The 19,465-nt window shown below is 37.0% G+C and overlaps 1 protein-coding gene and 1 long non-coding RNA gene across 3 annotated transcripts in view; one reads left to right on the plus strand and one right to left on the minus strand.

Annotated features, from left to right (window-relative positions):
- epha6 (eph receptor A6) overlaps positions 1 to 19,465 on the plus strand; it is a 283,437-nt gene that overhangs the window by 100,404 nt on the left and 163,568 nt on the right. The window lies entirely within an intron of this gene.
- LOC137490022 (uncharacterized) lies at positions 5,331 to 8,113 on the minus strand. The gene is made up of 6 exons (XR_011009368.2): positions 8,054 to 8,113; positions 7,625 to 7,737; positions 6,555 to 6,681; positions 6,293 to 6,378; positions 5,946 to 5,988; positions 5,331 to 5,848 (listed from the first exon to the last, which is right to left on the minus strand). It is a non-coding gene; the product is annotated as an uncharacterized lncRNA (long non-coding RNA).

A 19,465-nucleotide genomic window follows, 5' to 3' on the forward strand; every position in this document is an offset into this window, starting at 1 on the left:
AAACATCTTAATCATAGTGTTGTCTGATTCAGATTAAGACAAATAATTTGCTTAATGATGTCCATGTAAACGTAGTCATTCTTAGAGTGTTTGATTTTAAGTGATATACCACACAACTCCACAGATCTAGTCTCTCTAATTATTGGAGAATCCTGGTCACAGCAGAACCTTTCTCCCAGATTTTCTCTGATTCTTGCCCCCCAATGAATTTGGAGGCTTTGGTTTGCCCTCTGAATGAGATATTTTGATTCCTTGTCTGAAATTGCCCAGACCATTCTAAATGCTAGGTCCCATCTTCTACTGTTTTGAAGTAGGTTCCATCTACAAGGCAGTCCCATCTTCTACTGTTTTGAAGTGCAGAGAGAATAAAGACGATTAATTTTGCTGCCTGGTAGGTCCAGTGTTGGAATTTCTTCAGGATTTTACTGCTGGAGCAGCATTTTTGTATTAAGGTAAATGTTGCAGATATTCCAATTGAACATGTTAGTTTGTTTTTCAGTTTATGTACAGGGCATGGTGGATTAGAAGACAGCTTAATAGTCTTTCTATAAATAGTCTACCTATACTGACATTCAATGGGGTATATGCTCACAAACCCAGGGATTCCGGTTAACTGTCATCCCATACAAAATCGCCGCATTTAAGATCTGATTTCTTTAAAAAAAAACAGCAATCTTCACTGCCTGGCTGAGATATGAAATATAGTGGGTACCAGACCAAGAAGCACTGCATTAAATGAAAGCTTTCTGTGCCATGTCTTTAAAATATGGAAATTAATTTTAATTTCCCATTATTCTCAATGGAGTTTCCGCACTAGCTGCTGGCTATCTGCGCTATCTGCCGTCTCTTTTTACACTTTTACAACCAAATGGATGCTTACGTCTATTTTACTAAATGTATTGTAACTACATTACAACATCGATGTTGTAAAAGAAACCTTATGAAAGTGAAAATAATCACAAAAAGCTCTCATCGGAAGTTTACCATTGGCTGAAAAACACTGTGCATATAGGCCATTCAATTACTTTCCTGTTAACGCTCATTTAAGATATAACTGACCATGTTTGAGTGAAAAACACAAAGACAGACTTTTGTTGTTGTTGTTGTTGCTGTTTATTTCTCCATTAAAGATTACAACCAAATCCCAAACTAGCCAGCACAGTGCTACATCTCGCTCAGAGCTGTTACAGTGGTAATCATTTTTAGTATTTAATCTGTTTTAATCATTTTTATTCTTTGTTGTTCTTATTTTCTTGTTTCTTTTACTGTTGTTTATTTGAAGCACTTTGAATTACCATCATTTATGAAATGTGCTATATAAAGAAACTCGCCTTGCCTATAAAGAACATAATAGTAAGATAAAACACACAGAAAATGGATTCAAACTATACCCGTTACTGTATCATAGTTAAGGCCCAATTCCGTAGCAGATTCCTTGAAAGTGTCATTGAACCAAACAACAGATACAACGGAACGTGTGGAATAATTTCCTCTCATTTGTTTTCAATATGGACTTAGGAATTGTTGTGTTCCAGTTAAGTTGCAGTTATAACTGGCCCCATTTCTGCATCTCGGCGTGCAGCTACCGGCTAATTACAGTCATTTGTTAGATTCACAGCTAATTTACTTTTTTTCTTTCTTTCTCTCTCTCTAACTTTGTTCCTCTGCCAGTCTGTCTCTGTCTCTCTTTCCCTCTCTTCCCCTCATTGTGCATTTTAATTAAACCATCTGCTAAATAAAGCCATTCCTGGCATTCAAGCACACAAGCTTGACCCTCTGAATCCTTTCCGCAGAAGGGAGCTATTACTGACACTTTTTGGGTTTTTGTTCTAGAGTAGTTTTCACAGCATCAAATGTCCTGTCCCTTCTCTCCATGTGAGGTCGCTGAGGCTAAAGACACAATGATGAATTGTGCAAAATGTGCTTAATTAAGTTTGCCACAGCCATCCGAGGCTACTATATATATATTTTTTTTTGTAATCATGTTTTTGTTTTCTTTTCCCTTCATCACTCTTCTTTTTCTTTCCCTCTCTTTTTTTAGATCACTTTCTGAATTATGGATACTACTCCACATTATGCAGTAGAACAGAAGCAAAGCAGAAAAGTTATATTTGTTAAGAGTTTTGCCTAATTGCAAATCTTTCCAACTCTTGTCACCCAGAGAGAAGCTTAACAGTAACAGACTGGTTTTATTTCTTATTTTTTTCCCCTTCTGCTGTTTTTTTTTTTCTGTTTTTCTCTTACTTCTCCATTACTGAAACAGCAGATGAGTGGACACTCGCACAGCGGGAGATGCCATGAGAGTGTTTCGCTCCTTTCCTTCCACCTCTTTTCTTTTTGCTTAGTCATATCAGGCACATGAAGCTTCAAAAGCTCTGAATCTGAAGGTAGGGACGTTTTCTTCTCAACTCTTCTTCTAAACTTTTTTCTTTGTTTTAGCAGCCCAGCCAAGGTGAAGGGGAATGAGGGAAAGCTTACCGTTTTAGTAAGTGCCATCACTCTAGAGATCTGCAGTATTTTAGGTTAGAGAAAAAGAAGAAGAAAAAAACATCTTAATATTCTGAGAATATTGCTTCTACGGGCATCATGGTGGCGCAGTGGCACGATCGCCTGACAGCAAGAAGGTTGCAGGTTTGAACCCCGGCTGAGTCAGTTGGCATTTCTGTGTTTGCGTGGGTTTCTCCCACAGTCCAACGACATGTGCTATAGGTGAATTAAATAAGCTAAACTGACCGTAGTCTAAAAGAGTGTGCATGGGTCTTTCCCAGTGTTGGGTTGCAGCTGGAAGGGCATTCATTGCATAAAACACATGCTGGATAAGTTGATGGTTCATAAATGAATGAATGAATGAATATTGCTTCTACGTTGTGCCAGAGTACAGTGAGCAAACTAACCACATATTGTACTTTGTGCCAAATGCAATGAGGACGTTTTACTATCTTGTCTTTAGCAGGATGAAGTGCTCTTTATTAAAACTGTCACCCACAAATATAAAACTATATATACTGCAAGAGATATAACTCCACTAACCACGGCGACAGTTATTACCTGGGTGTCTGTCAGTTCTAGAGAGGCTTGTACAGTTTTTCAAGTTACAAGGTGCTCATAATTTACAGTAGTTAAGCTTTCCGTACTGTACATTCAGGCTGAAAAAGCCTTGTCCTTTCTGGATGTAAAAACTTTGGAAATAATAAATACAGCTTCCAATGCTGCCCGTTGCAATTCACCTTGAGTGACACTTCATTTATCGTGCACTCTCAAACATCTGTAAAGCAACTATTTACAGTGCTCAGCATGAAGAAGTACACCTTAGTAAAAAAAAATATATATATTAATAATATTGTTATCAATTTCTCAGTGAATATAGGTCATATATTTTAGTGATTTTGAACAAAACAGATTTATTAATATTATATTTTAGTCACTAAACATCTTTAGAAATATAAAGATAATACACTTAAATTAATGTAAAATTTTGCAATAACAAATTACAAAAGAAATAATATATATATATATATATATATATATATATATATATATATATATATATATATATATATATATATATATATATATATATTTATTTATTACATTTTTTACTTTTTTACTTTTTTTCCTGCAGAGTTTTAGATTTGTTTTGTTTTTTATAATTTTTGCTCTTTCAAATTTTTTTATTTAATTTTTTTGCCTAAAATATACATTTATACATTTTGACTACAGTTATTTAGTTAGATTAGCTCCAGATTTGTCTTCAGTACTGACTAATGTAATGTATATGGATGGTTGTACTCAAATATGCTAAGCACAAAAAGTCAAATCTATTCATTGCGTACTGTTTTTGATGACCATTCACATCTTGACTCTGGGTTTTGCAAAATAAAAAGTATTAAAAAGACTGAAACTAAACCTCAGACTTCATTAGTTTGTATAGCAATAAATCTGTATTTTTTGTACTCGAGCAAATATGTCTTGGTCTTGCATTTGTTTAGTCATAGTTTACATTGTTTTTACTGTGTTGAAGACCCTCACTATAGAATTTCATATTATATAACATGAGATTTTTCCAAGAGACTACAGAAAGCTGCATTAAATAATATAACCTTTATATTGATGGAAAATAATACAATGCATTTACTGCCTTAAGGAGGTCACAGACTGGATGTGCCAACCTGCACAACGACACAGCCTCTATGGATACAGCCATTTTAACAGTGGATAAAATAATGGTAAAATAATTGCCTGAAATACCTTTGACCATTTTTGATATTCTAGTGTGTGTGTGTTTTATGTCAACTGTGTCTATTTATAAGATAGCTTATGGATTACTATTCCAGTGTTTAAAAAATGCATCCATGGATCAATGGATGGCGATACAGTGGCGCAGTAGATAGTGCTGTCGCCTCACAGCAAGGTCACTGGTTCGAGCCTCGGCTCAGTTGGCGTTTCTGTGTGGAGTTTGCAAGTTCTCCCTGCGTTCGCGTGGGTTTCCTCCGGATGCTCCGGTTTCCCCCACAGTCCAAAGAAATGTGGTACAGGTGAATTGGGTAGGCTAAATTGTCCGAAGTGTATGAGTGTGTGTGTGTGTGTGTGTGTGTGTGTGTGTGTGTTAAAACCTGTAAACATTGACTTCCATAAAACAAAAGTAAATCAAATATTTCCAGCTTTCTTCAAAACATCTTCTTTTGTGTTCAACTGAAGAAATAAAGTCAAACAAGTTTGGAACTAGTGAAGGGTGAGGAAATAATGATAACATTTTCAGTTTTGCTTGAACTATCCATTCAATCCTACGGTTAGTGCAATAGCAGAGCCATCGGATACTGTATGTACATCAAATTTACATAAACAATCATTTATTTTTTAAAAGGTTGTCAACAATCTTCAGCTGGCAGTGTACTTCCTTGTGGGGAGGAGAGAATATCTTGGCAAGTTTGATAGGTGATAGTAAATGCTCCCTCTGGCTTACTGTTTAAAAAAATAATAATACAAGCTGATTACTTTTAATGGAGAGTCATTGCCGTAGGTAGACTGTCTGTTGCATACTCAGACTGTTTAATTCTCAGCAAGAGTACACAGCAAAATATGGGGACCCAAAACAACTCTATGGGTGTTAATTTCAACACTTTGAAAGTGTCTCATGGGGTCCACTCAAAACAGACTTAAATCAACACTTTCAAAAGGGTTGGCACATTGACACCAAAGTAAGGGTTAATTTTAACTCAGGGCAGAGTTAAAAAATGTAACTATATTTAACACCACCTGGTGTCATATATTGTTATTTTATTCAACTCTCTTGAGTGTAAATATGGTAAAAAGGTCAAATAGACTGTAAATTACAAAATAAAAAACATTTTATTTGAAAACATTCACAACTTCAACAATTCATTCAATTTTTAAAATGCAACAATGTCAAATATGCTTTAAATGTTTTATTAGTACAGACAGTATCAACAAAATATGATGTCCAAACTTGATGTTTCATCAGAGCAATTTGAAAGTTCAATATATCGTCACTCATAGTTTTCTTCTGAACGCATAGTTTTCTTCTGAAATTACATTTTAAACAACTTGGCGTGCAAATCTTTCACTTCTGGTGTTTCCTTGGTCCTCCATATCAAACACAGCAGTTTAAATGAAGCTATAAATGCTGTAAACTTGTGTGAAAACAAACTGGAGCTAGGAAATCTCATCAAGCATGTCCTGTGAATGAAGTGCTTCCCAGCCACAGGATGACCTTTTTATCCATGACGATGTACAGTAGTAGCTGCTGATCGCTCGTCTGGTGGTTCCTGATGCACGGATATACTGTAGGGTGATGCTCATCTAAGAACTCTTCAAGACTCCAGCATGACTAAGAAAAATGTTTGAAAACAAATTGCAATCAAATTCTATGATATATTTAAAAGAACATTTAAAGTAAATAAAACATTCAAGAAATCTAAACTCACCTTTTGAAAATCTTCATGATGATCCACAACTTGACTCTCCCAGCTGGTTGAGGTGACAGGATGTGGAAAAGTAGAAAAAACACACACATCACTGTTGGATCTCCAAAAACAATTAGGTTAACCACTATGACTAGAACTGGAAAAACAGGCAGCTGTCTGTCCAGAATCCTGAATTTAACACAACACTTGGAGCAAAATTTAGAGGAGCTTAAAATCTTTTATATCATTTAGTGATGCTGATTTCCCCAAAATATTGGCCACAGTGTAAAAAATATTCATAAACTTACAGTTTTCTGTAAGCGTGTGCGTGCATGTGTGTGTGTGTGTGTGTGTGCGTGTTTCTTTACCAGATTTAACTTGTTAGGCCCTTTCAGGTCCAGTATTGACGCCACCTTTCCTGGAGTCTAGCAGATGTTTCAGGTCCAAATATAACCTAAAATATTAGGATAAGCAGAAGAGGAAAAGTGCAAAGCAAAGAGCAAAACATTATTTAAGTAACAGTTCACCCACAATACAAAACTTATCACCTTCATGTCATTTGTTATTCTCTAATGCTCTAATACCCTCTCAGCTTATTGTGAAACAAATGCAGAACTTTATCAAACATACCTTCATTATTATCACCACATATGACCAAGAAGGTGTGCTTGGTCATTTCACCAACTCTGGAAATACACCATCCGTCTCTAATCAGCCACCGTCACAGGGTCTTGTGTTATTGTACAGAGAACTGTGGCTGTTAAAAAACAACAACACATTAGTATCTAACACATATGCATAACCTTCAAATAAAAAAGAGAGATGAACATCACAAAGTATGCCTCACACATTTTCACATATATTTTGATTCAGATGTTGATTATTGATAATAAATCTACAAATCAAACCTGTATCATCATTAGGCTGCTCAAATATGAATCAGTTGATTAATTTTACAGACAGGTGGCTGTGTACAACGCACTAATAAAACGGAAATGTTGTGTACAGTACATGCTAAGTTTAGCCTATAGTTTTAAGCACAATATCATACGGGAGAAAAAGCTTGAATAAGATGTTCCTGACTACAGAAATAGCCTAACTTACTAACGTAAGACATCCCGAGTTGGGAAAAGTCATTTTCGGGGGATACAGAGTTGATTTGCGGGAGGTAGCGGGAGAGATGAGTACCGTGAGTTGAGCGCGACGTACCTGAAGAGCGGTGGGGGTGACTTGCGCGCGACGTACCTGAAGAGCTGGGAGGGATGCGGTGGAGAGGGGCGTGCAAAGTGTTTAATGACCGGGCGGGAGACGCGCGATTTCCGGGAGATTATCATTCATTTGCGGGCATCTACTTGGGCATCTGGGAGTCTCTGTGCATTTGCGGGATAACGTTAACGTTAGTCCCGCAACTTCCGGGAGACTTCTGTAACGTTAAATGTCTGATAAAGTGCAAACGCGGTCATTTAAAGACATTAATGTTAACATTCCGACTTTAATGGTTGTCAACACTTAATTTAATTCAAGCGTACGTTATCACACGAGTCTAAGTTATGAACTAACGGTATATGGACGGCCACGAATGAACCAGTTTAAAAGGGCCGCGGTGTTTAAAATAACCAAATTAACGTACACGAATAACAAACAATCATTTGTTTCAGTCAGGAAGCCTTTTACAATTAAGCATATGTTTATTTACTCACCAGATATGTTTTAGAAACTCTCCAGAGCTTATGGAAACCGTCCTGTGTTGCCGTTAGCATCCGGGCAGAGTAGGCTAACGTTAGGCGGCTCCGGGGATTCCCTCGCTAGTTTGCTTGGAATTAAAGGAGAAGTGTCCGTTTTATTTTACAGATGGGTAACAACGCACAAAATGGCATTAAGCGTGACAGAAATGTGTTGAACATGTATATTTGATGTTTTTATGCACTATGTATGCGTGATATATAAAACATTCTTGAAAAGAAGTGAATAGTAATGCAGTTAAGCTAGATACACAAACGACCATGAATGAACCGCAGAAGTTTAAAATTGTCACTCCATTCTAAAGTTATTAACTTAACAACATGTTTACAACTGTATTTCCTTAAAGAAAGTCAGTACAATACCAACATTTAGGTAGTTTGACTCACCAGTTGCTGTTCTAAACCTCAGATGGAAAATGGCATCTGGAAAATTCTTCAGTGACTGGGGCTGCATGAATTCCCGGATGTTGGAAATAACACCACCAAGTGTAGAAAAGATAACTCCTTGATTTCGCACTGAATAAAATCAATTCTAACTCTTATTATATTCATTTATCAAAATCTAACTCTTTAACGTCAACACTTTACTCTCAAATGCTTCAACACCGAGAATTTAACTCTGATGAATTTGCTGTGTAGTGTTGCATATGAAGTCAAATCTGAATTCAGACATTGTTTACCCACAAGCATTTGTTTGAATACGTGTGTGTATTCATATTTAACCAGACACTGTAGCTACAAAATAACTTGTTTGTTTTTGGTCGTCTTATCTATCTAACACCTCTGTGGGAAACCAGACATACACAGATGCAGACACGCATAAATATACACACAGTCAAGACAACCCCCCTCAGATTTCTATACATTGTTCCCCAAATCCTGTTGAAGCCACTCTCATAAATCCTCTGTAAATCCATATGGTATTCGGATGTAGAATGTGAAGCAGTTCTGCTCTCTTTCAGAGCTGCTCGTGTTGTTATTCAGAAGACCCAGTCAGAACCCTCAGAGTGATAAACGGCTGGCCATAGGCCATCATAGCTCGCCCATCCATTATTGCCCCGTCAAACTTGCATCATTCATCACGCTGATCTGATGTGTAAATATTAGCAGCGGTGTTTAGGGATGGAGCCAGTGTGCCAAACAGCATCAGGAAGGAGATACAATAGATATAAACAGACAGAACAAAATATATATTTATATCAAAACTGTGATTTTTGAATTGTCCAGAGAGTCAGAACTTGATGGTTTATTTATGTTTGGTATTTTTGTTTATCATAAATAAAATAAAAATGAATAAAAAAGTAATTGATGATTTTTTTTTAAAATATTATAGAGTAATTAAGTTCTAGTCAATTTCATGAGGTGGAACGGTCATGCAGAAGAAAAAAACACATAAAGCAACGTTTATATTTATGACAAGGCAGGGTTAGTTCAACTCGCATCGTTTAATGTATGCAATCTCGCAATGAAATTATATTTATGAAATGTAATAATAAGAAGAACTTGAGGTGAGCTGAAGTAGAAGACTAAATTGCAGTTGCTTGGAGAGAACAGAAAACAATATGAGTGATATGAGAACTCAACAAAGCATGAACATGAATACTTTAACATGACTTCTTCGTAAAACCTGTTCAGATTACTCAAAACAAAAATTACTACCCGAAACATTACATCCAAGGAAACAAACTGTCAATTTATTAATTTTCTTTTTGGTCTAGTCCCTTTATTAATCCGGGGTCACCACAAAAAAATGAGCCACCAACTTCTCCAGTACGTTTTTACACAGCAAATGCACAGCAACCCAGCGACCTTCTTATTGTGAGGTGACAGCACTACCTACTGTGCCACTGCGTCGCCACTGTTAATATAATTTAATTTTAGTTTAGTTTAGTTTAGTTTAGTTTAGTTTAGTTTCAAGAGTTCACACTTAGCTGATGATTGATTATAAACCGAGTTTGGCATGCTGTCCAGGGAGAGAATCCTGAGCTCATAAGATCCTTGAGCCTGGGGCTTCCTCCCGTTTGCGGGGCGAAAGGTGAGTTTGAGATTAGGTAGGTCTCGAGAAGTCCCCGCTTATTTAGAGCTGATGACAGATTATAAATTGCTATATAGAGATATACTACTGGTTAAGAGCTTGACTTTAGGGCTAATTTAGATTGATCAATTCACTTATGACACGTGTTTTAGGACTTGTGGAGGGAACTGGAGAACCCGGGGGAAACCCACATGAGCATGGCGAGAACATGTATACTCCGCACAGACATAACAACTGGCCTGTTTAGTATTTGAACCAGTGATGTTCTTGCTGTGTGAGAGTCGTTCTATCCACTGGGCCTCCATTCCACGGGAAAGGTGGAGGAGTAGGGGTGGAAGGTGGATTATTCAAGGCAAAAATAACTAATGTAAGAAACTCTGGTTATTTATAGTGAGTTAGGAATCATCTGATTGGTGAATAATGGGTTAGTTAATGTGGTACCAGCTTTGATCAATCATAAGTACATGCTCCTCTTGAAATGAGTTTATAAAATTAAGTTTAGTTTAGTAATTGGAGCATTGCATTTTTATTTTGTACTACATCAACATGCTTTTATTGTGTGGGGTGGTACACAAGTGTCTGTCAGTAACACTTCACTAGCTCTTGACCCCAACCTACTCCTCTCAATGTTAATTTCTGTACAATTTATTACAAAAAGTAAATAAGCTATTTTGTATTTGTTTGCATAAATTGCACATTAATTTTAACTGGCATGATCAAGTGTTATTCGATTAAATTCAATTAAACTCAATTCATGTTTATTTACATAGCATATTTACATGGTAGATTGTATCAAAGCAGCAAGTTCTTGTAAATTGAAACTGTGTCAGTCCAGTGTGGTTTAATTTTAACTCCTGAGAGTCCAAACACTGGTAGAATTAGTAGTGTTTGTTAATGTACTGTAATGTAGAGCAAATGGTGTAATTTCTGCATGTGCATGCATATTATTGTGGATTATGCAGTATATACAGTCTCAAATAATTTGCAGGTAGCCCTGCAAATTTCAACATAACATAAATATCTAAATAAAACCATAACAGAACATTTAAAGTGATAGTTCACTCAAAACATGAAAATATTTAATAATTTACTCTCTCTCTTCCCTTGCTCCAAACCTATTTGACTTTCTTTTCTTTTGTTGAACACAAAATAAGATATTTTGAAGAAAGCTGGAAACCTGCAACCATTGACTTCCTATATATTGTTGTTTCAGTCAGTGATTAGATTTTTCCAGCTTTTTTTCTTCCAAAATACCTTCTGTAGTGTTTAACAGAATAAATCAAGGTTTAAAAAACTTGAGAGTACATTTTTATTCGTGTGTGAACTATCCCTTTAAGATTAATTTACACTAACATATTGCATGTTCAGTTATTATTTAATGGCAGTCCCATCAAAAAAAATTAACATTCAAAAACTCTTTGTATTTCCACAATAAAAAAAATAAAATAAAATAAAGAATTATAGTGAAAATATAGGTTCATGTACCTAAACACTTTTGGTGTCCATTAACTTTCATTGTACAAGCAAATGCATGAGTGTACACACACAAACACAAACGCATAAACACATTTACTCAAAATATGTTTTTATATGTCATAAATTTGAAAAACATATCACCAAATTGCATTGTTTATAGCTTTATTGTATTATCAATATAGCCTGCAGTTATTGCTCCATTAGATATCATGAGTTTGTATTAGTGGTAGCACAGTGGCTAAATAAATAGCACAGTTGTCTCAGAGTGTTGCTGTTTTAGCCCCAGTTGAACCAGCAGGCCTTTCTCTGTGTAGTTAGCCTGTTCTTCCCATGTTCACATGGGTTTCCTCTGGGTGATCCAGTTTCCCCTCAGTCCAAAGTAAATTGGCCATAGTGTGTGAATGGCAGGGTGTGATTGTGTTTCCAGCTGGAAGGGCATCTACTGTGTAAAGCAAATGCCAGTGAAATTATCAGTTCATTCCTCTGTGGTTACCCCTGATGAAGTAGGAAATAAGCCGAAAGAAAGTGAGTGAGTTTATCTTTAATAAAAAAAATAGAAAAAATCTTCAAGCTTGCCCAGCAGGGCACTAATGGGACCCCCTGTTTGGGTAGATCAGAGGGGGGAATATGATCAAGACATACTAAAAGCACCTCACAAAAGCTCAACATGTCTGGAACACACGCGTTAACCTCCAATTGAGGTGATCTTGCATTTAATCAGTCTGGCTGTGGAGAACCTTTGCCTGAGAAACATTAGACTTCAGATCAGTTGAGTCTACATACTAAAATGTACTACCATTAAATTAACTTCTTTAGAGTAGAATCTAACTGAATAAAAGTGTGTGGGAGTGAATTTAACCTCGTATGGATCGATTTAGCATCGGATGCTTTTCCCGGATAGACTCGCACCGTCTGGCTGAGCGTCGTCTTCTTGCTTACAAGATTCAAAGCTCTGCTTTCCTCCTCTCGCCATTTGTACCTGTTCTGCACTCTCTGCTGTAGGGCCATCCATCACAGGCAGCGCTGCATTGCACAAACAAGCTGGAGTGCAGCTCCATCCTGCCCCTGCAGAGCTTTCATGCCGGTGAGTGGATCTGCGCTCCCCACTCGACCTTCCGTATTGAAACCACCGTGCCAGATCCTCCCGCCGTCTGACAGAACCCGAACCCTTTTTAACCGAGTAATCTCTCAGTTTACAAGGCACCTGTTTCCTTCAGGCGGTGCGGAGGCGGAAGAATCCTCTCGCTTCGGCTTACTCATTCGTTAAGCTCCGCCAGACTCTTCAGAGCCGCGAATGAAGATGTAGAGCTGGAGAACTTTCCAATGTGATAATTGCACACTGCAGGCATCCCTCCGCCGACGAGATGACATTGACAAAGGTGAAGGGATAAATGGAGGAAGCTTTAGAGCGATTCGTGCTTTCATGCTTCATGCTTATGGGAAGCAGCAGAATGGGGAGGATGAGCAGAAAGACCCTCGGTTTTGTCGGCAATTGAGTCCGAGAGCCAAAAAAACCGAGAGGGTTACGTTAAGGGATGCTCTGTATGCTATCGTGGCTGTGCAGTAATTGGAGGTGCGGAATAATTCACTAGCCAAGTTACCAGTGCACATGTCAGGCGGAGGAATGAGAGAACAGCTACGGCTCTAATTGAGCTGGGTGAAGTCTGGTTTTTAGCCTATAAAGTGGAGGAATTACTCAGCAAGTAGCTCAATTCCTGCAGAGCTCTTCTGCAAATGATCTTAAAGTCTTGTGACAGGTGAATATGCAAGCAAGGGGAAGAAACCGTATCGTTTATTGCAAGAAATGGATGCTAAAACAAGACAAAATCCAGACGTTTAGTGCCACCGAGGAACACAAGTCTGCGTGCCGCTGATTGAAATGACAAACTGATGTATAATGTGTTTAATTTTAAGGTGTTTAATAAGAGCAAACAGTTTTTTTTCTCCTTCACCCAGGTGAACATATGCAAAAATATTCAGCTTATGCAGATTTGCAGTTTGCCAGCAGTTGCGTCGCACCAAGTTGAAGCCTGAACTTACGATGACTTCTGCTTCCCCCTCTTTTTTTTTTTTGCTCTCTCTCTTTTTTTTTTTCCCGAGCGCCGCTTCAAAGGCCAGAGTGATCAAAGCAGTCTGAGCGAGAGAAAGGGAGGGAGGCAGAGGCAGGGATAGAAAAAACGAATGAAAACTCCCAAACGAACAGAAGAATGCGCAAACAGGGCTGTCTACACAAACAAAAGCATTGCACCACAAATTCGCTCCTTCTTTTTTCTCTTCAGAGCAAAATTTCTGTCAGACAGACTCAACATCTCAATTGACGCTCGCTCTCTCTCTCCCTGACGCTATTTCAATTTCAGACCCCCAAGCTGGAGTGCATAATATAGCAGCTCTATCATGACCCAAATAAGACATCATGTTGGCTGTGACGCATTAGAGATAAACTTGAAATGGTGATGTTTAAAAATGAGGATGAACAGCACTTACAGATGGCAGGGAAGCTTTCGATTTCCCACTTATTGTCAGAGACGGAACTCTGAAGCACAGGTTTAAGCAAAACAGCAACATGTTTTCTAACTTTTCACTGCATGTATTTATTTATTTATCTATCTATTTATTATTTGATAAATCAGATTATTCCAAACCACTATATATGTTTGGGAAAGTTCCTTTTGAAATTAATGCATTGCAACATAATTTTTTTATGGAAAGTAATGCGTTATATTACTTTTGAGTTACTTTTGGATTACTTTTCCTCACCTGCCAGAGGCTTGATCTCTTTCAGCAGGTGTTTTTTTTTTTTTTTTTCACCTTTTTTATCAAGAAGCATTAAACAACCACCTATATAACCTACACCTTCATTTACCTTTAAAAAAGTAGGATAAAATTATACTTTGAAAACTTTCTGAACCCAGAGCTATACATGCTGTATATACAGATTAATGAAAGCATGTAAAGAAATATGTTTGGTACCTTTGAATATGTTGTGTTATTAGGTAAGTTAATTGACTATCTTTTGAGATAAATATTGCAGTTAAGCCTAATAGTACTAACAAGAAATAGGTTATTATAGCAAAAACAGATTTTAATTCTTTAAAATGTTTAATAACAAAATGAACAGTAAGATGATAAAAAACATCACCAAATCAAAATAAATCTTTGAGCTTCATGCATTGAATAATTTCTCCACGTGGCCTTAACAAATGTATAAGTGTATAATTGTAGTGGCTTCTTCAGTAATGATAGACAGTGGCTGAAATAACCATTTTTTAAGTTTAGTGGAATTGATTGTTTTACCTGGAGAACGTGAATTGATCAATCCGGTCAATCAATCATCTGTTTTTAGCTGGTGGTGGGGTGCATGTGTAGAGCTTTTTTTTTTTTTTTTCAATGTCTTGTTTCATTGTTTTACTTACACATCTACACTTAACAACAATCCACTTCTTTTCTTTGATGAGTTCAAAATAACAAGAATTCATTGCAATAAAATTAAGGGTGCTTTCACACCTACACTTTTGTTTCGGAACATATCTCGTTTACCCAGTTAGCGCGGTTCGATTGGCATATGTGAACAGGGCAATCGCGCTCTGTTCCGCGCCAAAGTAATCGCTCCGAGATCGCTTGAATGAGGTGGTCTCGGCTCGATTGAAACGAACCCTGGAGCGGTTCGATTGCAGTGAGAAAGCGATCCGATCCGAGCGCGGTTAAATCACAGTGTTTTATGGATATGTAATAGGCTTACGGCTATATGAAGAGAGAATTATGAGTAGGGCGGGAAGTTTCGCGAGTCTCCGGATGCCCGCAAACGAGTGATGATCTCCCGGTAATCTCGCGTCTCTCTCCCAGTCCTCAAATAGGCATCGTCGCGCACCCTTCTCACCCCTCCCCACAGCGTCTCTCCTCAGACACGTCACGCGCGCGCACCCTGTCAATCACCACCAAACCACCACCTCTCCTGACAGCTGAGCGGGACGCTGCAAAATAAACCCTGACACTCTGACCAATTTAAGGAGAGTTTACTCGCACGTGACTTGTTTTAGCTCTTTTGGTCCGATTAGAAACTTTGCAGTGTGAAAGCGAACCGCTCCAAGAGGAAAGAGCAACAATGTAACAATTTTAATCTCTGTTTCGGAACAACTGAATCGATTCACAGGTGTGAAAGCACCCTAAGTCTCCTCGCTGACATTCTGACTGTCTGTAGTGATGTCTGAGTGTCTGTCAGGGGATTCTTGAATGAATCTTTTGTTTTAACTGGATCTTCTAAGTAAACAGGCCGAACCAGTTCATTAAATTGAACAGAGTTGTCATGTAATGGTTTGCGTCTTCAGTAAATACTAACATACAGGATACTTCCTCTCACTCAAAATAAACCCATATCCTTAGATATTCAGTTACTAGAACAGTACACGGACTGTGTACATCTGCTGTGAAAAAGGAAAGATGATGATGATGATGATGAGTGCGAGTCGGCTGTCTGTTCCCTTGCAGCATTCTCTCATTGAGAGTCTGATTCAACCTGACTAAGATTTTTTTTTTCCGCAATATGTTTTTAAAAGCTAATCAAGCAAGTTAAAAAGTAACTTGCTTAATTTTTTTTGAAAAGTAACTCAAATAATATTTGTTATTTTTAAAAGTAATGCGTTATCTTACTCGTTAATTTGGAAAAGTAATATTATTACCTAATTTAATGGTATTGGCAATGTGGTGGCACAGTAGATGCTGTCGCCTCACAGCAAGAATGTCGCAGGTTCGAGCCTCAGCTGGGTCAGTTGGCATTTCTGTGTGGAGTTGGCATGTTTTCCCGTGTAGGCGTGGGTTTCCTCCAGGTGATCCGGTTTCCCCTACAAGTCCAAAGACTTGCGATACAGGTGAATTGTGTAAGCTAAAATTGTCCATAATGTATGTGTGTGAATGAGTGTTTCCCAGTAATGGCTTGCAGCTGGAAGGCTATCCACTGCGTAAAACATGTGCTGGATAAGTTGGTGGGTTATTCCGCTGTGGCGACCCCAGATATATGAAGGGACTAAGCCGAAAAGAAAATGAATGAATGAATATTACGAAATTTTCTATTTTTTTTCACCATTTTTTTATAAACCCTAGAAATGGTTGGGTGTGAAAAACCCAGTAAATCAGCAGTTTCTGAAATATTCAGACCAGCACATCTGGGACAAACAGCCAGCCATATATATATATATATATATATATATATATATATATATATATATATATATATATATATATATATATATATATATATATATATATATATATATATATATACAGTTAAAGTCAGAATTATTAGCCCCCTTTTGATTTTTTTTCTTTTTTTAATATTTCCCAAATGATGTTTAACAGAGCAAAGAAAATTTTCACAGTATGTCTGATAATATTTTTTTTTTCTGGAGAAAGTCTTATTTGTTTTATTTTGGCTAGAATAAAAGCAGTTTTTAATTTTTTAAAAAACAATTTTGGGACAAAATTATTAGCCCCTTTAAGCTAATTTTTTTTTTAGATAGTGTACAGAACAAACCATTAATATACAATAACTTGCCTAATTACCCTAACCTGCCTAGTTCACTTTATTAACCTAGTTAAGCCTTTAAATGTCACTTTAAGCTGTACAGAAGTGACTTGAAAAATATCAACTAAAAAAGAAATGTGCTGAAACAATCTTCCCTTCATTAAACAGGGGCGCTAATAAGTCAGGGGGGCTAATAATTCTGACTTCAACTAAAATATATATATATATATATATATATATATATATATATATATATATATATATATATATATATAATGTGTTTAATGTCTATATAATATTTATGTGTGTGTCCATCAACAATTATTTTTGCAGTCAGAATCCATTTTACTTTTTACATAAATCACTTGCACACAGTTAAAATTTGTGACTAAACGAGTGGGCTAAATTGTTTCATTTTAATGATATAAACTGTACAAATGCAAAAAAATGTGTTAAAATCAGAGCATTTTAATTAGAACATTGCTCACTTCCCAAGACTGTAAAACTCGATTAGGAGCAAACAAAGCTTGCAAACAATATCACTTATTTTCACAGACACACAGGCAGCTGTGAACAGTCATGATGTCTTTGATTTTCATTCTCAGGAGGTGAGAAAGGCTGCTGACAGAAAACTTTGAATACTAATGTGTGACTATTGGTGTGCGAGATTACAGGAAGGAAATTACAGCCAATTAACATAAGATCGAAGACACTCTGTTGTCCTTTAAAAGGAGCACATCTGGCTCTGAGCTCTGGAGTGACATGATAATGAGGGGCATGACGTAAATTAAAAGATCTTGTTTTCACCGAGCCCACTGTCCTGGTGGAGTATTAAAGCGATGATCTGACGTGAATATATGAAATAACTGTTTAGAAATATGAACACATTTAAAAAAATAACATTTTCTTTCCTTGCTTTAAGGGATAGTTGACCCAAAACTTAAAATTCACCCTTTACTTGTTCCAAAACCGTTTGGATTTCTTTTTTTTTTTCTTTTTTTTTGACCAAGATAAAATTTTCTCTGGGTTATGGATTGGAGTATTTTTAAATACAATTTCCTCCAAATAGAAAAAAAGTTTTGCTTATTTATTTATTTATTTATTTATTTGTTTATTTATTTATTCGTTTATTTATTTACTTTTCTACTGTATTGCTAAAAAAAGAGGTTTTTTTAAACTCCAACATTATTATAAATCATAAACGATTATTATAAATCATAAACCCAGAGAAACTGAGAAAAAAACTTAGTTTTTACCTAATAATTTTATTTAGTGTCATTGTTTTTCAACCTTTCAACAAAAACACCAGACATTTGCCTCATTAAGTCAATCATCATTTGTGAATCAATAATCATAAGTCAATAATCATCATCGTCTGTCATCATTTATTCAATCACATGTTAATGTAAACCCTAATCTTCAAAGCACAGGCTTTTTGAGCTTCTATTGAACGTCCATTTATGATGAACATATACTATTTAGTGTTTACTGTTTGAAGATGTGGCGACGCAGTGGCCCAGTTGATAGTGCTGTCGCCTCACAGCAAGAAGGTCGCTGGTTCAAGCCTTGGCTGGGTCAGTTATTGTGCATGTTCTCCCTGCGTTTCCGTGGGTTTCCTCTGGGTACTCCGGTCCCCCCACCCGCCACCTCCCACCCCCCACACCCCCCAGCCCCCCAGTCCAAAGACAAGCGGTACAGTTGAATTGGGTAGGTTTAAAATTGTCCGTAGTGTAAAGGTGTGAGTGAGTGAGTGTGTTTGGATGTTTCCCAGTTATAGGTTGCGGCTGCAAGGGCATCCACTGTGTAAAAACATGTGCTGGATAAGTTGGCAGTTCATTCTGCTGTGACGACCCCAGATTAAACAAGGGACTTAGCCGAAAAGAAAATGAATGAACAAATGAATGAATGAATGAACAAATGAATGAATGAATGATATATGAACAACTAAAAAAAAATGCACACACAAACATGGAAGCTTGTGTGGGTTTTGTTCTATCATCTGACATGAGCAGGAGCTTCCATCTCTACAAAGTAATTTGCTCTAAGTATCTTTCTTTCTATGTGAATGAAAGCTTAAATAAAATCACTTGATTTTACAGTAAAAAGTGACTGTGTATCCTCACAAGACTTCAAATAAATAGCTTGATTATTTCATCCATTTTACTGTTTATCTGTTAAATGTCTAAATGCAGTTAAATGCACAATACTGAGACTTATGGTAAAAATTTCAGGTGATGATCAGGACTCCTTTGAATCTGGAAAATATTCCTTTTTGTTGCATGTTGTTGCTTGTAGCTAGAATATGGTACAGGCTCAATAGTTTGCTTGCTCCTGTTGGTGTCATCAATGTGTGTTTTCATCAAGGTAACCTGCATTTGAGTCATTGGAGGAGGGGCCAAGTGAAATTTTTGGGGGGATTTTGTATTACAATACCTAGTTCAACCACTGGGTATCAATCTTACATACTGCACTTTTAATGTCAGCATCAATGCTTCCAATTCACTTTTGATTGGGTGACGTCAAGCCTTTCCGAACTGAATTGTGGATCCGCTTGATTCACAAGCTGGGAGTTTCTCAACTTTTCAAGCGCCAACAGAAGCATTAGCCAATCAGTTCGCTTTATCTAAATACCCCCAGCTCAAACAGTAGCTGATTGCGAACTAATTTAATTGGCTGACACTGCTATGATGATCGTATTATCCCTAAATTCAGACACGCCCTCCGTCAAGCATTGACTGATACACCCTGTGGATCAGGTGTAACGCTGGAT

Source organism: Danio rerio, chromosome 1, assembly GCF_049306965.1.
Source record: "Danio rerio strain Tuebingen ecotype United States chromosome 1, GRCz12tu, whole genome shotgun sequence".
NCBI classification, from domain to species: Eukaryota; Metazoa; Chordata; class Actinopteri; order Cypriniformes; family Danionidae; genus Danio; species Danio rerio.